Here is a 13178-nt window from a genome sequence, read left to right as displayed (position 1 = left end):
TAAAATAATGAATAGAACGGTACACGGGGATACCGGTAGGATATATTCATGACATCAATGTTAGTCCGTTTTAACTTCAAATTAATAAATTGTCCTGAAGCATGCAAGAGGAAACGGGTGACATGGCCAGGCCTGTTGATCCAGGGCATTTCACAACATGCCAAGCCCGGTTGGACAAGCACATTGCGGGACTTTGCAGTGTCGATTTCCCGGTAGCTGTGGTTCTCCCAGCCGGTGGCAGTGGAGAAAGAACGGGGATATTGACACCCAAACAGCTCTGCACGTTTCTCAACAGACTTCTGATAAGCTACACAATTCAAACTTTCGAGAGGTAACACTTGAAGTGTCGAATGTTTGCATGCAAATACATATCTGTCCCGTTTGGAATACTGTAGTTTTATGGTCCTGCCCCTTGTCACTGCACAAGACAGTGGCCACATGTAAACAAACCATTTCACTGGGGTGCCAAGCTCTTTTATGTTATCGTTGAATAAATGTGAGGTTTTGTAATGTCTCAAATTATCCCATTCAAAAGATCTTTACTGAATCCACCAGGTCACACATTACAATTTTGAGTCTTTCTACAACTTCCAAAAACTTTCTACAACGTCCAAAATAGCCTACTTGTTCTTTATACTACCATGTATTTTTGTTTCAATGTGACCATTTCATTTGAATTCGGTTGAAATAATGTATGTAAATAATTGCACCCGAATGTGTTATGTATGGTAATATAACAAGTCATGACACAAGTAATGAAACAAATATACTCAACAAGAATGATATGTTCTAACCGCAGTGAAAGCTGTTGACTTATGACTAGACATACTGTTTCTTTGACAGAGTGCCATGGATCCAAAGCATCGTTGTGGTGGTTGCCAAGGAGAGCTTGCCAAGGAGAGCTCGACTTACAGCTGTAATCGCAGCAAAAGGTGGCGCTACAAAGTATTAACTTAAGGGGGCTGAATAATTTTGCACGCCCAATTTTTCAGTTTTTGATTTGTTAAAAAAGTTTGAAATATCCAATAAATGTCGTTCCACTTCATGATTGTGTCCCACTTGTTGTTGATTCTTCACAAAAAAATACAGTTTTATATCTTTATGTTTGAAGCCTGAAATGTGGCAAAAGGTCGCAAAGTTCAAGGGGGCCGAATACTTTCGCAAGGCACTGTATATTCAATGGGGTCGGGCCCTCAGTGAGTGAGAGGGTGGTACGGCCCGCGTCAAACCAAAGGTGGTCATCATTCATGATGCAGTGCGTCCCTTTGTGGAAGAGGACTTCCTCTTGAAGATAACAATGGCTGCCAAAGAGCAAGGGGTTTGTACATATTCAAAGTCCTCTATCTCTTCCACCGCGACACAGTCAGTGGGGCACAGACGGACCGATTCATTGCTCTCAACTGTAGCCATGTGTACCTACTGTAAGCCATGACAAATGTAAACCACATTGGCTGATATTAGTGGCTAAGGAAGACACTGATATGTTTAGATGGTGATTCATATTTACATTTTACTAGCTGTGACATGATATTGTTGAAGGCTGGTCACAAAAGTGAGAAGTGAGAGCAGGAGCTCTTTGACATTGGGGCTGACAGTGTGTGTGTGTGTGTGTGTGTGTGTGTGAGTGACTGACTCTCAAAGCCGGCAGTCTGGTCTTCATTAACTTGCCAGTATCCCCGATCATGATTAAATGTCAGTCTCCTCCGAAGAGCATGAGATTAATTTTGATTTTAACAACATGTGTAACACACATAACACATGTTTGCTTTCATTCCATTTGCAAGTCATTTTGCCCCCATTACCTCATTGACCATACTTGTTCTTGGCACAATGGGGATTTTCATCCTCAATCACGTCATGGTCACAAGAAAATAGGATCTCAGGAATGTTGTTTAAAAAGCATTGTATGCACAAGCTGTTGTTTAGCTAGTATTTATTGTTGTTATCCAGCCATGGCTAGAACAATTGTGGTAAGCCTCAAGACACAATAGCATCGAAACCATTTGATACATTATGGATTGATGTGTGCATTTGCCATAAAGAATAAGGAAGAATGACATATTCTGTTCCGTTTATTATTTTGCAGGCTGCTGGGGCTATCCGACCTTTCCACAGTGATTGCTACCACATTGGAGGGCTACCTGGACCATTCTCTGGAGAGAACCAAGTACTGAGCCAGTGAGATACCCCAGGGATTCATCTATGATGTCATCTACCAGGCTTATCAGAGGGTAGGTACTTCTAGGCAGCTCTTGTACACAAAACATTACTTGTAGTCTACCCAAGGTCCAGTTAATAAAAACTGGTAGCCCGATTTTGGGGCTATGTAAAAAATACATAGCCCCGTGAACCCAGCCTGATCTCACGAAAACTCACATTCTGTTTCAATTAAACAGAAAGTGAATGCATCAGTCAGTCTGTTTGACCTGGCTAAAAATGACTATGTTTACCGTGCACATTTGAATTAGGGATGTGACTGATATAACAACCAACTTTGAATGATTTTCTTAAATGGAAATATGCCAACAAGGATGCACCTTGAAACAAAGTCCAAACCAAGCCTTGTACAGTAGTTAGTTCTCACGTTTAGATAATGATTTTGTGAAGTTGTCTCCACTTCCGGTCAGGGAAATAGAGAACCTTAGAGGTCTGCAAACCTTTTTCCAAATCGAGCACTAGTCATGTCCTGCAGGTTTTGAATGTTCCCTCTCAATGTCAAATAATTGCTTTAAAAGGTCCATTGAATCACATAAAATGACAGTCTGAGAGAGATTTATGCTTAAGAAATAATTAACCCCAGCAATGCGACTAGATGACAAAAGACTTTATGATTCTCATACATCACACCAAGTCTTTACAGTCGTCCATTGTTCACCAGATGTGCTCGAACCTGCAGGGTTTCAAGCTGAAGAGATTGTGGTGTGGGTGCCATCATTTTCACTATGGCATGGTTATGTCTGGGAAAGAAATGACACATTAATATACTCTGGCACTGTGCAGGCTATCACTCCATCGAACAACAGAAAAAGACCTCTTGGCTTGGCAAAGGTAACTTAAAAATAACACTGAAGTAAAGTGGTTACTACAGGTCTAACTGTCTGTGATTTTTTTTATTTACATGTGAGACGATTTGAACATCCAAGAATACTTGCGAAATAATAATGGAAATAATTTCACCTTGGGGTGACAACATGATTTTGGGGATTTTCACAGCATTTAATCATAGAAGGGTCCTTTGGAGGAATGTTTGTTGACATATATTTGACATTTTTTAAGTATAATTCATATGAAGCTTTACGTCTTGCTCTGTACTATGAGTAGTATTTTGATTTCAATTTTTCAGTATTTCAACAATTTTCTTACAATTATTTATGAAAATTTAAAAAAATATAAACATGAACTGTGTTTGGATTTGTTACTTGGAAAAACACTCTATTACATATAATCTATTACATTCTCTTTATTTAGATTTTTTTTACGCCATCCATTCAGCACGAAGCTCCACTATGTGCCTATCAGATGAGCGAAGGTGTAGATTTTCCTTTGGTACTTTTTGCCGTAGTTTGGTCGATTTCATTAGACTTAAATACTTTAGGTCCTTGATGATAAGTAATCCCTTTGATTATATGCCTTTCATTTCAATACATTATTATGTGCAGGATTGACCTGACATAGTTTGCATTTGCGCCGCGGTCAATTAATGCGCCGGTTATTTGAATCTTGCGATCGGCATTTGAAGTCGGTTTTGATTTGATAGCCGGTATTTAATGGCTTTAATATGTAGGCTATGTATCTTTTCGTAAAGCTATCCGGGACTATCCAGGACACGTATTTGTGGAACAATTCCATATAGGATGAGTATTGGTTAAATGGGACACAGGCAAAAGTAGGACTCTTAAGGTTTGTAATAGATATATTTAAATATGTACAATAACATAATCAACAATCAATACCCATCAAATACCTAAGTATTTGATGATAAACAATGGGTTCAATGGGTATGACATCATCATTGTGGGTGTGGCATCCCGTGGACTAACAGAGGCATAATGGTAAGTAAAATGAGTGTTCTGAGGTAACTAATGTTAAGGTTATAAAACATGAAGGAAGGATATTCACTGTCTAATTACAACATATTTTGTAATGGGATGTAATTGAGAATCAAAATGACTGTAAGTGGTTTTTGTACTACAGTACTCTCAACTTTTTAAAATATTACAATTTTGGCAGTTTCCCATTATTTTTACAACAATTATTTTACCAGGTAAGTTGACTGAGAACACATTGCCATTTACAGCAACGACCTGGGGAATAGTTACAGGGTATGAATGAGCCAATTAAGTTCATAAGTAAAAATGTGAATAAAACATGGACTCACTCTGTGTGCAATAATAGTGTTTAACAATTTTCTGTAAGGTCCCTCAGTCGAGCAGTGAATTTCAAACACAGATTCAACCACAAAGACCACAGAGGTTTTCCAATGCCTTGCAAAGAAGGGAACCTATTGGAAGATGGGACATTTTGTTATAAAAAGCAGACATTGAATATCCCTCTGAGCATGGTGAAGTTATTAACTTATGCTTTGGAGGGTGTATCAATACGCCCAGTCACGACACAAATACTTCCTAGCTCAAAAACTCAATTTTTAGCCCAGTTTCTGGAGAGGAAGGAAACTGCTCGGGGATTTCAACATCAGTGACTTTAAAACAGTTACATAGTGTAATGGTTGTGATAGGAGAAAACTTAGGATGGATCAACAACATTCTCCATCTCTTCATTCAAAGACTCAATCATGGACACTCTTACTGAGAGTTGTGGCTGCTTTGCATGATGTGTTGTCTCTACCCTCTTGCCTTTGTGCTGTTGTCTGTACCCAATAATGTTTGTACCCTGTTTTGTACTGCTACCATGTTGTGCTGCTACCATGTTGTTGTCATGTGGTGTTGCTACCATGCTGTGTTGTCATGTGTTGCTGCCATGCTATGTTGTTGTCTTAGGTCTCTCTTTATGTAGTGTTGTGGTATCTTTTCTTGTTGTGATGTGTGTTTTGTCCTCTATATATATATACACTGCTCAAAAAAATAAAGGGAACACTAAAATAACACATCCTAGATCTGAATGAATGAAATATTCTTATTAAATACTTTTTTCTTTACATAGTTGAATGTGCTGACAACAATATCACACAAATTATCAATGGAAATCAAATTTGTCAACCCATGGAGGTCTGGATTTGGAGTCACACTCCAAATTAAAGTGGAAAACCACACTACATGCTGATCCAACTTTGATGTAATGTCCTTAAAACAAGTCAAAATGAGGCTCAGTAGTGTGTGGCTTCCACGTGCCTGTATGACCTCCCTACAACGCCTGGGCATGCTCCTGATGAGGTGGCGGATGGTCTCCTGAGGGATCTCCTCCCAGACCTGGACTAAAGCATCCGCCAACTCCTGGACAGTCTGTGGTGCAACGTGGCGTTGGTGGATGGAGCGAGACATGATGTCCCAGATGTGCTCAATTGGATTCAAGTCTGGGGAACGGGCGGGCCAGTCCATAGCATCAATGCCTTCCTCTTGCAGGAACTGCTGACACACTCCAGCCACATGAGGTCTAGCATTGTCTTACATTAGGAGGAACCCAGGGCCAACCGCACCAGCATATGGTCTCACAAGGGGTCTGAGGATCTCATCTCGGTACCTAATGGCAGTCAGGCTACCTCTGGCGAGCACATGGAGGGCTGTGTGGCCCCCCAAAGAAATGCCACCCCACACCATGACTGACCCACCGCCAAACCGGTCATGCTGGAGGATGTTGCAGGCAGCAGAACGTTCTCCACGGCGTCTCCAGACTCTGTCACGTCTGTCACGTGCTCAGTGTGAACTTGCTTTCATCTGTGAAGAGCACAGGGCGCCAGTGGCGAATTTGCCAATCTTGGTGTTCTCTGGCAAATGCCAAACGTCCTGCACGGTGTTGGGCTGTTAGCACAACCCCCACCTGTGGACGTCGGGCCCTACCACCCTCATGGAGTCTGTTTCTGACCGTTTGAGCAGACACATGCACATTTGTGGCCTGCTGGAGGTCATTTTGCAAGGCTCTGGCAGTGCTCCTCCTGCTCCTCCTTGCACAAAGGCGGAGGTAGCGGTCCTGCTGCTGGGTTGTTGCCCTCCTACAGCCTCCTCCACGTCTCCTGATGTACTGGCCTGTCTCCTGGCAGTGCCTCCATGCTCTGGACACTACGCTGACAGACACAGCAAACCTTCTTGCCACAGCTCGCATTGATGTGCCATTATGGATGAGCTGCACTACCTGAGCCACTTGTGTGGGTTGTAGACTCCGTCTCATGCTACCACTAGAGTGAAAGAACCGCCAGCATTCAAAAGTGACCAAAACATCAGCCTAGGAACTGCATATGAACTGAGAAGTGGTCTGTGGTTACCACCTGCAGAACCACTCCTTTATTGGGGGTGTCTTGCTAATTGCCTATAATTTCCACCTGTTGTCTATTCTATTTGAACAACAGCATGTGACATTTATTGTCAATCAGTGTTGCTTCCTAAGTGGACAGTTTGATTTCACAGAAGTGTGATTGACTTGGAGTTACATTGTGTTGTTTAAGTGTTCCCTTTCTTTTTTTGAGCAGTGTATATATATATATATATATATATAGATAGATTTTTTTTATCCCAGCCCCCATCCCCACAGGAGGCCTTTCGCCTTTTGGTAGGTAGTCATTGTAAATAAGAATTTGTTTTTAACTGACTTTCCTAGTTAAATAAAGGTCTTTAAAAAATCATTTAAATAATAATTGTAATTACTCCACAATACTAACCTAATTGACAGAGTGAAAATGAGGAAGCCTGTACAGAATAAAACATTTTCCAAAATATGCATCCTGTTTGAAACAAGGCACTAAATGAATGCTGAAAAAAATGTGGCAAAGCAAATCACTTTTTGTCCTGTATACAAAGTGTTATGTTTGGGGAAAATCCAATACAACATATTACTGAGTACCACTTTCTATATTTCCAAGCATAGTGGTGGCTGCATCATGTTATGGGTATGCTTCTAATCTTTAAGGACTGGGGAGTTTTTCAGGTTAAAAAAGAAACGTAATGGAGCTTAGCACAGGCAAAATCCTGGAGGAAAATCTTGTTCAGTATACTTTCCACCAGACACTGGGAGATAATTTCACCTTTCAGCAGGACAGTAACCTAAAACACAAGGCCAAATCTACACTGGAGTTGCTTACCGAGAAGACAGTAAATGTTCTTGAGTGGCCCAGTTACAGTTTTGATTTAAATCTGCTTGAAAATAAATGGCAAGACTTGAAAATGGTTGTCTAGCAATGATCATCAACCAATTTGACAGAGCTTGAAGAATTTTGATAAGAATAATGGGCAAATGTTGCACAACCCATGTGTCGAAAGCTCTTTAGAGACTTAGGCAGAAAGACTCACAGCTATAAGCTATTCCAAAGGGGATTCTAACGTGTTGACTCATGGGGTTGAGTACTTATCTAATCAAGATAGATTAGTGCTTTATTTTTAATATTTTCTTGTTAGAATTAGAATGTTAGAATTTTTCCCCACTTTGACATTGCAGAGTATTTCGTGTAGATCATTAATTATTAATGTTCCACAAAAATACCTAGTGTTTTTAATACATTTAATTTATCACGAATATATATTATTCATGTACCCTCTCAATGATCCTTCTTTACAATAAATAATTAAGTGTCCCACTTTGCCAATTAAGGTGGCCCAATTTGCCAGTATTGGATGCGTTACTTGAAAAAGTACTATTATAGTATTACAATATTTGAACACAGTAACTTGTTATATTATTCCATTACTGATACAAGTAATGCATTACTGTAATGCGGTACTTTTGTAACGCATTACCCCCAACACTGAAAACGTTTTGATTTGCTATATTTTTTAATATATTGTTGAACAATATATACTCTGTGGGCATTTCAAAGTTCCAGAGTGGGATCTCTTCTATTGTTAAAGTTATGATCCAATTTGTAAGCATTACAAACAGTGATTGTGAAAATCGATTCAAAACAGTTGCCCTCTGCTGGTGATTTGCAGGATGTGCAATGATACAAGTAAAATGATGGCTGTGATTGGTTACATTGCCTACTATGACAATTTCTCTGTATAAAATTGTCCATAACATCAAAACTAGCAGAGATCCCACTTTGGAACTTTGATATGCCTGTAGAGTATACTATATTCAACAATATATTAAAACATTTGCTATATCGAAAAGGGTATGTTTTCAATATTCATGTTTCTATTTTTAAATATTCATACATTAATTTAAGAAAATCATTATTGAAATCAAAATGTTACTTATATTACAGAGCAAGTGGCAAAGCTTCATATGAAAAACATTTTTCTTTGTAGCACCTACAGATGAAACATTCTAACGTCTTAAAGGAGGCCTGGGTAAGACCATAATGTCACAAATGTTCCAACTTCAATTCATTATTTCTCAATTGTGCTTTATGATACAAATGTCAAATATGTCAATAATCCTTCCTCCAATGGACCCTTCTATGGATTAAATGTTGGGAAAATCTCCCAAATCATATTTTTGTTTTACCTAGATTCGTCAGGAATCACCCCTTTGACCAAAATCATAAATGTGTGGATTCTTATCTTAAAATGTAGGTTTATAAGTTTTACATTGTAAGATTTTCTGTCTATCACAAATCCGTCACTGCAAAAATTCACCATATTTATATTTCAACCAGCCCAGATACTTCAGAGCTCTGCTATTTGAACCTTGGGTCGATTTAGATGATGATGCAGATACCAGTGTTTTGAAGCCTTGACGAAGAGCCGAAGTACGGTTCCAATTGGAGCCCCATTTGTCTGCAGTTATTTTGGTTCCTGGCACCTACGAATTTTAGATTACCAGGGAGCCCTGTTGGTTTTGGCTTTGACTCTGAAAATGAGAGCACATTCACTATGCAAGTGAAGTGGAGTGTCAAGGCCAGTCAAGTAGCATTTCACTGATAATTAAGACAAATTTGTTGTGATGTAAGTGTATTTGTGAGAACCAGAGACTCTAGCGCGATGGGGAGTGCCCCACCCCCTCTTCACTTGTGTCCATCGAAGTTGGGGAAGTGTAAGGTGTCTGTCAAGTTAGCACTGTAGGACATATTCTGCATGAGCCTCACATTTGTAGTTTGACATGCATTGAGCCTGGCAGAACTCTGGTCTGAAAAGACAAAGGGGAGACACGCTATCCTTGTCCCCAGTGCACGCCTTTGTACTGGGAGAGAATTCTACAGGTTCGATTACCACAGGACGCAGTCATATTTCTCCTTCAGTTCCAGGGTCCTGAGAATAAGGCCCTCTCTTCTATAACCCTGATAAAATATTGCCCGCATATTATCTCAGGTAGCATGAGTTAGCCTTTGATTTAGCCTTTGTAGTCCACACACAGTATCTTAAAAGCCATGAGCTCATCGCTTATATCACTTTTTCAATGCAATGCGATCTACAGCGCCGGCAATCTGATTCCAATGTGTTCTCACTGCACTGGGCCAAAGTGTTATGAACTCAACTTTCCTCTGATTTGGGGTGGCAGGTAGCCTAGTGGTTAAGAGCGTTGGGCCAATAACCGAAAAGTCACTGGTTAGAATCCCCGAGCCGACTAGGTGAAAAATCTGTTTAGATGTAACTATGGTTGATGTGAGTTTGTGAGCTATCCTCTTTTGTTTGTCCCCAGAATACTTTCTCAACTCTGTTTATGAAATAGGAACTAACTCCGTTTGTTATGCATCGTCAACAATCCCACGTCTCTTGTGTCCTGTCCTCATAGTGCAGCGAGTCGGACTTTAAGTTTGGCACAGAGTGCCTTCCTCTGGCGCTGCAGTAATGTGGCACCAATGCCAAGCTCATCGAGGGCCCGCCAACCCTGTGGAAGGTGAGCAAGCCTGGGACACTGGAACTCAGTTTGGGACAATATCTTTTAGCCTAAATTAGGCCATTGTCATAGCTCTAGCTGTATTCTTATTACTAGTTTGTTATACAGGGACAAGTACAGATCTGAATTTATACATTGTCTATTGTATCTAATACTACTTGATATGATGTGATGTGATGATATGATGAGTTTTTTTAATGGTTTTTATAGCATTGAAATAAGCCAGTAATCGGGTAAGGCCTATGAATGTAAATATATTAAAATTAACAATGCTTTTTAGAACAGGTTTGATGCTAACATGTTGTTAAACTAAGTTTATTTCTACTGTAGGTGACCTACAAAGGAGATTTGGCTGCAGCAGAGTCCATTGTCAAAGGTATGTATGTGTATACATTTTTATACACAACTTTGTCATTGTACTGTTTTGTTTGTACTTTATCATCACTTTATCATTGTACTGTTTTTAAGTGCAATATTTCCATGATCGTTGTTTATCTCGACAGTAAAACCACGTACTTTGTAGACCTAATGTACATTAGCACTATTTTCTATACCACATAAGTGACGTAAAGGCGTTTTGTCCTGTGTGAGACAATGCCAGTTCAGAATGGAATAGAGTGTAGATGAGAAATAGAATAGTATTTTATTGTTCTCCCAGGAAGACATTCTACCAAGTCTTGTTTTTAAGTTTGTCAGAAAGTAAGGGTGGGTGTTTGCAGTCTGTGATGTGAATGCCATCTATACAAGTCAGGGCAGGGTAGAGCCATCATGTTCTCTGCACAGTCAGGGAAACATCCATAAAGTCATCAGTCCTACTCTTTACCTCTGTATGCACCTGGGCCGTCCAACTGGATTATGACATATTGAGCATAGTAATTATACCAAGAGAGCTTTGTGTGTGAATGAATTCATTGTTAGTGTGTGTTGGGAGCATATGCAAGAATACATCTTCATTCATGTGTGTGCGTGTGTCTTTGGCACATCACTTCCCCACGTAAATCAAGTTGAATTGCGAGTGCTGCTGATTTCAATGAATTCTCGCTATGTTTAAAGATGATTGTCTTTGATTAGTAATGGAGATTTGCCGCAAAAGTGGTCAAAGTACACTTTCTTTTTCAGAGACTCTTTTTTTTCAGAGACTCTCTGTGTTGTCACAGGTGAGTCTGCACAGGCTACAGAGCTGGCCAACGCTCTGCAGAGGCGCATGAGCGCTTTGGACATGGTATGGTGATGATTATGACGATGATTACAATTACAATGTTTGTGAGATTTTACATGCGATCATCACATTGATGTTTCTTCCACCCCTCCGACAACACCCCTCTCCCAGACCATGTGAGCTCTGCTTGGGTGGGCCCCGGTTAGACTTGCCATCTGCTGTTAGACCTATAATGGAGCTTGTCTGAAGGCTTCCAAACCCTCCTCCCCCCCATCCCCCCTCTGCCTCTCCACCACTCCACCTCCCCGGCATGACGGAAAGCAGATGGCAGTCATATAGTTCATGCCATGGGAATTATCTGATTAATTGAGTGTTCAGCGATGACTCTTCACTACCGCCCATCATGTTGAAGGGCAACCAGTGTCCCCATACCGTCCCCGTATGACATATCTCCCGTTCATTCTCAGTCAGGGTGAAGGGGTCACAGGTTGCCATATCGTCCCCACAAATCACATTGCACTTCTCCATTCTCATGAATTATATAACAGACATCCCGGCCTCCTACCATACCGTCCCCACATCGCCATCGAGTCTCTTCCTTCCTGCGTATATCGAAAAGTATATACATCCTCCCTCGGTAGTTGACAACAGAGGTGGGAAATGCATGGCGGATGAAGTGTGTTGGTGATACAGGGAGAGCACAGACACAGCTCATCCTCCTGTGAAGCAGTGCCAAGCCCTTCATCAGGCAGTACGCGTCAAACAGGCAGCGGATCTAGCTGTCGTGGTGCTAGGCAGACCCCGGAGACGTATGGGATCCTAGGAACCTAAGGCTTTGGCTCTGATTGGAACCATCGTTCCTTGCACACGGGTGCCCGGTGGGGTCGTGTTGCGGTGCACGCGTCTGGGACCAGATACATCCTTCCCAGGGGTTCGAGGGAGATGAAAGGAGAGGAAATGGAGGAGTTAGCTTTGTGATCAGTGCCATTAATGAATCTAATACAGGGGATAAGGGAGGTAGAGCCTGAGCTGGAGCTTGGAGGCGAGCACACAGTGTGGTGTGTGTGCAGGTGGAGGATTTGGCTGCGTGTGTGTTATTGTGGGGAGAATATGATTAGGGGATTCTCATAGCAGGATGAATATGGACGTGATCCCATAATCATAGTGGAAGATACAAAATAAACATGAAATTGTATTAATATGCAATATATTAAAAACAATGTTCTTGTTAGCACTTTTATTTCTTGTTCTGTACATAATGTTGGTCAAATATTATTATTATTATTTTCTTTTTTTAGGTTTTTTGTTGTTGCCACAGTAACCCCAGATCACTTGTCCTCTATCAGACATTCCCAGACCGTTCAAACAAACAGCTTTCTTCACCATTCATCATTTTTTATTTAATAAGTAAAGCTATTAGTGCCACATTTATTTCAGTGTCTTGAGACAAAGGAATTGGAATTTTACCACAAAAACATAATTCTGACATTACAGAGCTGCCACTGAAACATCTGCATGTTTTTTTTTTTTTTTTACATTTAGGCTCTGAGTCCATTTGTGTCGGAGCCCAATCTAATAGACATTAGTGTCATGATAGGAAGGGAGGATCTGATGAAGGGAGAACACCTCCATCCCCTCCTTATCTTTAACATTTTGAGCTTGGTATAAGATAGTATTTCATATTCACTCAAGATTAAGTACAATCTTGGAACACATGAATTATATCCCTCCTTTTTCAAAAATATGAACCTTGACCTACTAGATATTTAGTCATGGACACAGCCAGATAGAGGAACAGCTAGGTCGGGACAAAGCTCTCTGAACTACACTTTGAGCACTATATTCAAATATTGTCTATCCTTTCTCTTTGTCTGAGTTTCTCGGCATTTCGAACAAGCAACTCATAGTTTGAAAACGTAATAGGTAACGCTTTATTTTATAGCCTGTTTTAAGCTGGGACTTGGTGTTTCTAAGGTCTTTACTAGGAAACAATGTTGGTAACATCTTTCTGAATTGAAACTGAATTGAAACTCATAGTTTGGGGCAGTTCTCTTTTTTTCCTCTGGCAGCCTGGAAC

General features: G+C 40.5%; 1 pseudogene; it reads left to right on the top strand.

The window, feature by feature from the left end:
- On the top strand, positions 1-11173 carry LOC112223812 (annotated as a pseudogene).
- Positions 11174-13178: the final 2005 nt, after the last annotated feature.

This window comes from Oncorhynchus tshawytscha, linkage group LG03, assembly GCF_018296145.1.
Source record: "Oncorhynchus tshawytscha isolate Ot180627B linkage group LG03, Otsh_v2.0, whole genome shotgun sequence".
In the NCBI taxonomy this organism is placed as follows: Eukaryota; Metazoa; Chordata; class Actinopteri; order Salmoniformes; family Salmonidae; genus Oncorhynchus; species Oncorhynchus tshawytscha.
This window is presented reverse-complemented; position numbering and strand designations above follow the sequence as displayed.